Below are 12,267 nucleotides of genomic sequence, written 5' to 3' on the forward strand. Positions count from 1 at the left end.
TGAACACATCCAGCACCCTCCTCTGGATCTGCGCCTGTAATAATTTATAAGCACTAGATTTTACTGCCAATTCGCCTTCGACGACTCCGATAATAGGACAATAAATGGTGGTGGTGGTGGTGGTGATGTGTGTGGTGGTGTGTGGTGTGGTGTGGTGTGTGTGTGTGTGAGAGAGAGAGAGAGAGAGAGAGAGAGAGAGAGAGAGAGAGAGAGAGAGAGAGAGAGAGAGAGAGAGAGAGAGAGAGAGAGAGAGAGAGAATGTTTGTGTGTCTTTGCGTGCGAGTAGAAGGTGTTACGTGATGACAATTATATTGGATGTTTTGGCTGATCCATCAGGAGATATTATGAACAAATGGTTTTGGTCAGATGCACCAATGGGCTATTTAGCTATCGATATTTTGCTGTGCCAATAGAATTTCATCTGGACTATTGGTTTTGGTTAGATCCACTATCGGAGCGGAGACTTCCAAAGTGGCGCGGCAGCTTTTGATGTCTGCATATTGTAAATTTTACTAACAGACATTAAACATATTCAAAGTCTCATCTCTGCAAAAGAAAGAGTCTAAAAATCATCTTAACAAGGTCGACGTCGCAACCCTGGCAATTAACCACGGCAATTGGCAATGCCGACGGTTTTTAAATTTCCGCGGCATTTACTTTTCTGTGGAACATTCAATTTTCCGTGTCACTTTTGTTAATTAATTAATTATATCTACATTTTGTAATACAGACAAATTAAACTCCTCTCTTAGCCAATAACCGCAAAACTGCCGTGAAAAATGACCTGGAGATTATTTTTCCACGGCATATGTTTTTTGCCGTGGCTATATTCTTAATCGCCAAGGTTGCGTCGTTAGTGCTCCCATTATTAAAACCCGTGGAAAACCGGGGAGCCGTGAAGGGCTGTTATGCCCCACTCCACTCGAGGACAAAAATATACGGGGTCTTTTGGTCCCAAAAGGAAAAAAATATGGCTTGTGCCCCTTCACTAGAAGTTGTGCACCATTCTCCCACTCCAGATGTTGTTCCTATGGATCTGTTATTCACTGTCAGGATTTTTCAATGCAGGAAGACTTGTAATTCCCCAGGACGATGCATTCTTCCATCAGTAGGTTGTATGTTTTGTTTAACGACACCACTAGAGCACATCGGTTTATTAGTCATCGGCTATTGGATGTCAAACATTTGGTAATTTTTACATAGAGGAAACCCGCTACAATTTCCCATTAGTAGCAAGGGATCTTTTATGTGCACTTTCCCACAGACAGGACAGCACATACCACGGCCTTTGACCAGTTGTGGTGCACTGGTTGAAACGAGAAAAAACCCCATTCAGTTGAATGGATCCACCGAGGTGGTTCGATCCTGCGACGCAACACCCCAGGCGAGCAGTCAACCGACTGAGCTAAATCCCGCCTCTCCCGAGGACGATGTATTCTCCCTACTCCATCTGTAGGTTGAATGTTTTGTTCAACGACACAACTAAAGCACATTGGTTAATTAATCATCTATTGAAAAAGTTTGTTTTGTTTAACGACACATTGGTTTATTGATCATCGGCTATTGGATGTCAAACATTTGGTCATTTTGACATATAGTCTCAGAGAGAAAACCCGCTACATTTTGTTCCATTAGTAGCAAGGGATCTTTTATAAGCACCATCCCACAGACAGGGTAGCACATACCAAGGCTTTTGATATACCACAGGCTGAAACGAGAAATAACCCAATGGGCGCACCGACGGGGTCGACCCCTTACCAACCGCGCATCAGGCGAGTGCTTTACTACTGGGCTACGTTCCTCCCCTCGTCTACTGGACATATAGTCTTCGAATAAAGTTTATTTTGTTTAACGACACCACTAGAGCACATTGATTAATCATCGTTTATTGGTTCTCATACACCTGGTAATTCTGACAGGAAATCAGTCTTCAAAGGAAATCCGCTACATTTGTTTTCCATTAGCAGCGACGCTTCATTCATAAGCACTTTCCCTCTTTTCAACTTTCTAAAAGATTTTATAGAAGTTATATATGACCACCACTGAAAAACATCCCCATCCCCACCCCCATAACGTCCTGTAACACAACCCTAGAGCGTTACGTAACTGTTGAACTGTTAATATGTTGAACGACCCCATTCTCGTTAGTTTAATGGCTTGAGCAATAAATCAATCGACTCGTACATATATTGATTTTTTTTTATATCTTGATTTGACTGTTCCGGGGCAGGTCTCAAAACTTACTTTATAAGGGTTGCCCAGATATGTATGGCCATAAGATCAATAGACAGAAAACGTAAACAGACCTGTAGGAATCGGAGGTAGAGGGGGGAGGAGATGGGGACGGGGGAGGGTAGCCTGAGTACTCTGACGGTAAGAGAGCTAGAAGGATATCTTGACAGTTATACACTCTCTTATTTAACACTAGCTCTCTTACCGTCAGAGTACTCGGGCTAGGGTCCGCGTACGTTTGAAACCAAAAGCATTTACTGTTTTGTCGGGCGAGGCGTAGCCCAGTGGTACAGCACTCGCTTGATGCGCGGTCGGTTTGGGATCGATTCCCGTCAGTGGGCCCATTTCGCTATTTCTCGCTCTAGCCAGTTCACCACGACTGGTACATCAAAGGCATGTGGTATGTGCTATCTTGTCTATGGGATGGTGCATATAAAAGATCCCTTGCTGCTAATCGCAAAGAGTAGCCCATGAAGTGGCGACAGCGGGTTTCCCCTCTCAATATCCGTGTGGTCCTTAACCACATGTCTGACGCCATATAACCGTAAATAAAATGTGTTGAGTGCGTCGTTAAATAAAACATTTTCTTCCTTCCTTCCTTCCTTTCCTTACCTGTTTGTATTATTATATACCTCCTAAATTTTTTTTAAAATAAAATAAAATAAAAAGTGCTTGTGCTATATAACGCGTGCTTTACCACTGAACGCATGTCGATCCTACGGGCTTGAGTAAATAATATATAGGCTTAAAGGGACCGACCCTATTGTTAAACACTGTTAAAGCCGATTATCATCACAGAAATCAAACATTACTTGTATTTTATTGTTTAGATTATCCATTTCCGTACAACCGAAGTGTTTCTGGTCATCCTGGTGTTTCTAATACCACAAAATGCATTTTTCATATTTTTAAAAACACACGTACGTCTGAGAAGTAACGGTGATGGAGTCGCGTTTTAGTCTATTTTTACGGGTATTTAAACGTCACAGACTCTTGTTTCACTCTGTTGTATCCAAATTTGTTACAGGTTTGTAAATTAACCAAATTTAGTGTCCATTTTTACGGATTGAAACGAGGGTCTAGGTGAAAAATATGCCTTAGTGTTTAAACACCAGGGTCTGTCCCTTTAATGGTTTTATTTTAATTATATTGACATCGCAGCATTAAGTTTTCAGAGGGCTTGCCTACATGAGGTTCTTTGATGTTAGGATCAAAACCTCTCGGCAGACCCATTAGCCTATCTGATTTGTTTTTCCCATCCAAACCAGTGCTCCGTGACTAGTGTATCAAAAGTACCGGGTTGTCATATCCTGTGGGAAAGTGTATATAAAAGACACCTTGGACAAATTAGGGTAGCCCAGTGGTAAAAGCGTCCGCCTGATGCGCGGTCGGTCTAGTATCAACCCCTGTCGGTGGGGCCCATTGAGCTATTTCTTGTTCCAGTCAGTACACCACGACTGGTATATCAAAGGTCGTGGTATGTGTTATCATGTTTGTTGGATGGCGCATATAAAAGATCCCTTGCTACTAATGGACAAATGTAGTGGGTTTCCACTCTAAGATTATATGAAAAAATTACACAATGTTTGACATCCAATAGCCGTTGAGAAAAAATGGGGGTAGGGGATGTGTTTTTAACTAATTCTACGTCATTATTATCATACACGATATTATGAACCCTATGAAAATATGTTACCGAATGCAATAACTTTCTTAACACGGCTGATGTTGATTAATGAATAGGGCCTATTAGTTATTAGTGAAATACGCAGTAAACGAGTGAAAAATACTTTCCAATACTATACAGACTATATCGACATAACGACATAATACACAAATGATTTTACGACAATATGGTATATTGTTATAGGAATTTTGTCAATATATAGACCCTAGATATAATTAAACCAAGATAATCTGAAAAGTTATCACAACATATTGTGAAAACTAACCCTGACCGTAACCCTAAACTATTATGTCGTTATCTCGATGGCAGTTCTATGCCGCCATATCAATCAAATCAAAGCGCGTCCGTACGCGGTCCGAGTGCTTGTGTGTTTTGAGACGCCCCCTGTCGCTTTAACTTTTGATGGCCGAGAATAGATACCCGCCGGTATTGCACACTTCTGTCGTATTAAACTATGTATTTGATCTGTGGTCCTTTTCAGGTAGGTCGTATACATACTGTAGGCTACAGGTAGTTCGGTAGATGAGTTGTATAATCGTTAGCTGTCTATCGTGTAAAATGACATTAATGCAGACGTTTTATAAACAAGTAGGCTACTGTAGAAGGGTAGAGGGCTTTTTAAATTTACAGGTAGTTGTGAAGTACTCTTAAACAAAATTCCCGCGTCATGTTTTAGTTATGTAAATATAGTATTTATTATGTATAATTATAAAACGATGGCGTTATCCAGGCCTATTGTAAAAGGAGTGGGGGGAGTGGGGGTTGGGGGGCGGGGTTTGGGGTGGGTGGGTGGGAGAGAGAGAAACGACGAAAATTCAGGTTTTTTGTTCAAACGCTATATAATAGTAAAACTATTGCCTATGCTCCCCCTCCCACTAGTGCAGGGCGCACACTGGAAAGAGTTCGACCCATACCCCTCTATATCAAGGCTCTAAAGAGTAACCCTAACCCTAACACTAAAACTAATCTTAACCAATGAAAGGGGTTATGGGTCAACCAGTACATTAAATCAACACTTTCTTTTTACACCAGTCTAGACTACCCTCCCACTAGAGACTATAGCTGCTCTACTAGAGATTATGTTCGCCCCCCACCCTTGAGGTACTGTTTCTATGGGCCAGTTATCCCCTGGGTTATTTTGATGGTTAATAAATCAACACTTTCTTTTTACATCAGTCTAGACTACCCTCCCACTAGAGACTATAGCTGCTCTACTAGAGATTATGCTTGCCCCCCCCCCCCCTGCCCCCCCACCCTTGAGGTACTGTTTCTATGGGCCAGTTATCCCCTGGGTTATTTTGATGGTTAATAAATCGGTCTGCTCACTGGTATCGTTAAACAAAACAAACTAACTTTATAACCCAAGTACCTGAAGCGAACACTCTACCACCTGAGCTAAGATATACACACGTAAACAGGACCAACTTGGTAGACACTTTGTAGACATTTTCCTGTTATTTATGTCTCACAGGTGAGTGGTGTGTGTGTGTGTGTGTGTGTGTGTGTGTGTGTGTGTGTGTGTGTGTGTGTGTGTGTGTGTGTGTGAGTGTGAGTGTGGATGAATTCTATTTTGTATTCACCTGTCTACATTTAACAATACCTGTCTGTTAGGTCTACCGTTAAATGTGCGTTGTTTGTACGCTTTACGATCTGAATGTGATTGGCTGAATAGATACCTTGGGACGTGTGAAGACTCGAACAGGTAGCTTGTGTCACATAAAGAATGTAAAGTGCTCCATGAATGGGTGAACATTATTACACATGTCCAAGATGGATGAATTAATGGCCTCACATATTTATGTGTGAACACACTTTATTTTCTAGTATGAATGGTTTCTCTGTCTTTCTCTGTCTCACTCATTCACACATTGGCTTATTTAGTAGCTCACTCGCTCACTCGCTCACTCGCTCACTCACTCACTCACTCACTCACTCACTCACTCACTCACTCACTCACACTCACGCATTCACACACTCACTCACTCACTCATGCACGCACGCACACACACACACACACACACTCACTCACTCACTCACACATTGGCTTATTTAGTAGCTCACTCACACTGACACCCACCCAAACCCACTCACATCCACTCACTTAAACACCCAAAACCATCCACCCACCCATAACCCACCCATAACCCACCCAAAATCCACTCGCCCATTTTTAGCTGTGCCTATTTTAGTTTAGTTTTTTTTAAACATTCAATTGTTTATTTGTTTATTTGCATGAGTTTCCTACAGTTCATTGATTGGTTGATTGATTCTTTGTTTTACTCGCTCATCCACTCACTCATTTGCTCCCTCGCTCGCCTGCCCACCCACCATACCTGGATTTAAAATCTATAAAGATTGATTTTTTATCTTATCATCGGCTATTGGACGTCAAACATATGGTCATTCTGACACTGTTTTTTAGAGGAAACCCGCTGTTGCCACATAGGCTACTCTTTTACGACAGGCAGCAAGGAATCTTTTATTTGCGCTTCCCACAGGCAGGATAGCACAAACCATGGCCTTTGTTGAACCAGTTATGGATCACTGGTCGGTGCAAGTGGTTTACATCTACCCATTGAGCCTTGCGGAGCACTCACTCAGGGTTTGGAGTAGGTATCTGGATTAAAAAGCCCATGCCTCGACTTGGATCCGAACCCAGTACCTACCAGCCTATAGTCCGATGGCTTAACCACTGCACCACCGAGGCCAGTTCCATTTCATCATCAGTATTATGGATTGCTTTGTATACCTACCCATTGAGTCATTAAAACTCACTCTGGGTGGGAGCCGGTACCAGGCTGCGAACCCTGTACCTACCGATGGCTTATCCACTGCACCACCGAGGCCAGTTAGTGAGCTCTAAAACTCTACCCACCCACCAACCAACATTCTAAGCATCTAACCATCAATCATTCAATCATTCAATCAGTCAATCAAATCCATGTTTGATATATTCATTTTCCAGCTCAGTTGAGAATTGAATAGAAATTGTTTTGACAACTATTTTTTTTTGTTTACGTACATACATTATGAAACATAATAAACTATAATTAATTCCTTTGAGCTTCTTTTATGCCTCACTGAACATGAAATTTACACGGTTGAATTAACACAAAGACTGCAATAGAGCAACTAACTGCATGTGATTAACTATGTTTGAATGTGCAGTGGTGGTGTAATAAAAATTAAACAAGTTATGCCTGTTCACATATGAAGGACACCTCTCCTAAACTGGCTTCTATATACTTGAGGTTCACACTCTAATGAGGTCACTGGAAACTTGACTGGGATTTTTAAACAAACGGTTTGGTTGTTTATTGTTCATATTCTCTTGAAAAGGACGTCTGCTCTGGTATTGGATCATTTTATCTTGTAGGTGAGTGTTTTAAAAGGACATACCCTAGTTTTTAAACACTAACACATATTTTTGAATATTATTATAATTGTTTTTGATAACTTAAATCATACTTTACTTAGATTTTATTGTTTAGATTATCAATTTCTGTACATTCAATGTGTTTTTGGTCATCCTGGTGTTTTTAATATTACAAAATGCATTTCTCATACTTTTAAAAATGCACTTCTCATACTTTTAAAAATGCACATGTGTCAGAGAAGTAACAGTTATGGAGTCAAGTTTTAGTCTATTTTAGAGGGTATTTCACCATTTCAAACTCACAGACTCGTGTTTCAGTCAGTTGTCACTTTATCCAAATGTGTTACAGTTTTGTAGATTAACTAAACATATTGTTAATTTTCATGGGCTGAAACTAGGGTCTGTTCCTTTACGGTATGGACTAGAAGTGCATTAATAAAGATGGGTCATGATACAATATGTATCTCAATATTTAGGTTGCAATAGCAAACTTTTTATATGTAATATGTTTGGTTGATCAATGAAAATAGATATTTGTGTTTTCATAAATTACACAAAAGAAAACATTTTGTATTTGAGGACATATTTGAGTTGGAATTTAGCTCAGTTGGTTGAGTGCTCGCTTGAGGTGCTTGTATCTTGGGATTGAACTACCTCGGTGGATCCATTCAACTGATTGTTTTTTTCTCATTCTGACCAGTGCACCACAACTGGTCAAAGGCTGTGTTATGTGCTTTCCTGTCTGTGGGAAAGTGCATATAAAAGATCCCTTACTGCATTAAGAAAAGATGTAGTGGGTTTCCTCTGATGACTAGGTGTTAGAATTACCAAATGTTTGACATCTAAATAGCCAATGATTAATTAATAAATGTGCTCTAGTGGTGTTGTTAAACAAAACAAACAAACTTTTTGTTCTGTCAGAAACATTCTTTATTGCAAATCATTTTAATGCTTGTGTAATGTATAATTATTTCTATTGTACACACACAGCTTTTTGTCTGTACAAATTAGTTCAACCTTGAGACATTTGCCGTGGTATTTGCTATCCTGTCTGTAGGATGGTGCATGTAAAAGATCCCTTGCTACTAATGGAGAAATATAGCATGTTTACTCTCTAAGACTGGTGGCCCCATTGGGCTATTTCTCATTCTGGCCAGTGCTTCACAACTGGTGCAACAAAGGCCATGGTATGTACTACCCTGTCTGTGGGATGGTGCATATAAAAGATCCCTTACTGCTAATCAAAAAGAGTAGTCCACGAAGTGGTGACAGCGGTTTTCCTCTCTCTATATCTGTGTGGTCCTTAACCACCATGTCTGATGCCATATAACCGTAAATAAAATGTGTTGAGTGTGTCATTAAATAAAACATTTCCTTCCTTCCTTTAAGACTGCCAGAATTAACAAATATTTGACATCCAATAGCAAAAGATTCATAAATCAATGTGCTCTAGTGGTGTCATAAAACTTTAGCTTGTTCCAGGTCTTGGATATTGTGTATTTTGAGTTACAATTACATCTTGCACCCTGTACATTTCAAGCTTTGGATTATTATTCCTTCCCCCCCCCCCCCCCCCCAATTTGAACAATTCTGGAACGGCCCCTTGGTGAACATTGATATTACACCACGTACTGTTTGATAGCCTGTCACTTCTCTGTTATGTGCTATTTTCAGAAATTACCTGCTCTTGATATCACTGAGACTATTAGAACGCCATTATGACATGCATGTGTGCATTAAGTACCAATAAGGATTATACTAAATCAGGTTGGGCTTCACCTGTTCTGTGCTGTTGTCGATAGTTTGTTCTGTTGTTTAAATAAAACAATCTGTTTGATGTACATTTACTGTATACAGGTGTATGTTAGTTCAATCACTCGGCTAAGTGTATCTATAAATCTGATCCATTCACTTTGTATATCTATTCCATCCATCCATCCATCCATCCATCCATCCATCCATCCATCCATCCATCCATCCATCCATCCATCCATCCATCCATCCATCCATCCATCCATCCATCCATCCATCCATCCCTCCATCCATCCATCCATCCATCCATCCATCCATCCATCCATCTGTCTGTCAATTCACTCTATTCTCCCATCCATCCCTCCATCCATCCACCAACCCACCCTATTTTCCCATCCATCCATCCATCCATTCATCCATCCATCCATCCATGCATCCATCCATCAATCCATTTGACTGTCCATTCACTCTATTCTCCCACCCGTCCATCCATCCACCCACCCACCCTATTTCCCATCCATCCATCCATTTATCCATCCATTCTGCCATCCATCCATCCATCCATCCATCCATCCATCCATCCATCCATCCATCCATCCATCCATCCATCCATCCAACCAACCAACCATCTATCCATCCATTCATCCATCTATTCTGCCATCCATCCATCCATCCAACCATCCATCCACTATTCTGCCATCCATCCATCCACTATTCTGCCATCCATCCATCCATCCATCCATCCATCCATCCATCCATCCTTCCATCCATCTATTCTGCCATCCATCCATCCATCCATCCATCCACTGTATTCTCCCATCCATCCATCATTCATCCATTATTCATCCATCCATCCATCCATCCATCCATCCATCCATCCATTCATCCATCCATCCATCCATCCATCCATCCACTCTATTCTCCCATCCATCCATCTGTCTGTCCATTCACTCTATTCTCCCACCCGTCCCTCCATCCATCTACCCACCCACCCTATTTCTCATCCATCCATCCATTTATCCATCCATTCTGCCATCCATCCATCCATCCATTCATCCATCCATCCATCCATCCATCCATCCATCCATCTACCCACCCACCCTATTTCCCATCCATCCATCCATTTATCCATCCATTCTGCCATCCATCCATCCATCCATCCATTTATCCATCCATCCATCTATCCATCCATCTATCCATCCACTCTATTCTGCCATCCATCCATCCATCCATCCATCCATCTATCCACTCTATTCTGCCATCCATCCATCCATCCATCCATCCATCCATCCATCCATCCATCCATCCATCCTTTCATCCATCCATCCATCCATCCATCCAATTCTCCTTCCCTTAATCCATCCATCAGATTGTCCATCTGTCTATCCATCCATCTGTCTTATGGATCCATCTGTTCATCCATCTGTCTATCGGTCTTCCCATTCCTTCATCTCTCTATCCATCTGTACATTTACACATGTATGAATCCAACTATGAATATCAGTAAATCCCTTAATGAAAAGTTAGATATTTAAAATACCACAGAGTAGCAAGGTCTATCAGTCGGCTGATAATATCTTGTTTTGTGGACATGTAAGTGTGTATTATATTTGCTTGGAAGATTAACCCTATATATCCCGCACGCCCTGTGTAGCACTTGGATCAATCTAGCTAGTTAATTCTCACTCCAAGCATGCATAATAAACTGTTTTACACTTCACTAATTATCAAACAAAGACTCTTCAACACAAGAGGTAAAAAACCCAAAAAATCCACTGGAACTCTCCACAGCTTTAGCTAGGATTATCTCCCTTTCATTGCCTGTGAAATAAGAGATTGTTAACTTAGGGGAACAGTGACTGTGTTATTAAAGTGTGTTATGTCATAATGTGTTTTTACCTGAGTGCTTTTGAGTATGTTTCTGGTGACGTACAATGCAACATTTTTGGTCTAGAAAGGTGTAGATATTCTGGTATAAGTTGAACTGTATTTTATGGAGTTTTATAATTATTTATTAATAGTTATACAGTTGGTAAGTCCTTTTTTTGTGTGTTTTTATTGTTTAGTTTAGAATGTGTTATAAAGCAGAATTTGTAACTTAAAAATTCTCAGTAATATTTGATGTTATAATGGTAATATTTTTGTTTGTCTGGTTTAATTTAGAATATGTAATAGAGCATTTTTTCTCAAATTATGTTACAACTAGTTTTGTGTATAAGATTTAATTTAGACTTTGATTATTTTTAGCTGTGCCTATTTTAGTTTTAGCTTTTAAAAAAATTAAATTGTTCATTTCTTTATTTGATTTATTGATTTATTGATTAATTTACTCACTCATGCACGCATGCACTCACTCACTTGCTCATTCATTCATTCATTTATTTTTGTTTTAGTATTTTAAAACATTGAGTATTGAGCTTGAGTATTATTCATTCATTCATTCATTAGTCTGGATTTAAAATCTATAAAGATTGAATTTTTTCACTAGAAATTTAATAAGCAATTTTTCATTAACCAAACAATTTGTCCCTTTTCAGGAATAAATAGTATGATTCTTAATATAGACCAATCAATTTTTGGTTAAATATTATTTATTAAAATTAAACAAAATATGTCCCTACTAGTAAATTCCAATGTTATTATCATGGTTATTGTTGACTCGTAAACAGAATATTTGAAATACCGGTAATTTAATAAGTAGTTTTGCCTGGCAAAAAATATATCTTGAGAAAACAAAAATACGAAAATATTGATTTGTAGAATTACTAAAATCTGGATTTATAATGCATGACTTGACACACTGAAAAGGTTTAGGAAAAAGATTAATTTATTAACAAGTGAATGTCCTAACCAAAGGAGAGAAAGGTTTTACCTTGCTGTAAAGGAAAATAAAAATGGTTAATGGTGGGGATGTAGCTCAGTGGTAGGTAGAGTGGTCGGTCATCTGATGTGTCACGGGTTGTAGGATCAATCACCATTCATTACAACCAGTGTTACAGGCAGGTAGCTATAGGCCTGAAGATTTATACAGACATAGACACACAGACGGACAGGCCGAGTCAGACAGGTAGACAGAAAGACGGATAGACAGATAGATAGACAGACAGACAGACAGACACGGATGGACAGACAGACAGTGAGATAGACAGTCAGTGAGACTGACAGACAGGGATACAAACATATGGACAAACAGGAAAACAAACAGATGGACAGACAGGAA

This window comes from Gigantopelta aegis, chromosome 13, assembly GCF_016097555.1.
Source record: "Gigantopelta aegis isolate Gae_Host chromosome 13, Gae_host_genome, whole genome shotgun sequence".
NCBI lineage: Eukaryota > Metazoa > Mollusca > Gastropoda > Neomphalida > Peltospiridae > Gigantopelta > Gigantopelta aegis.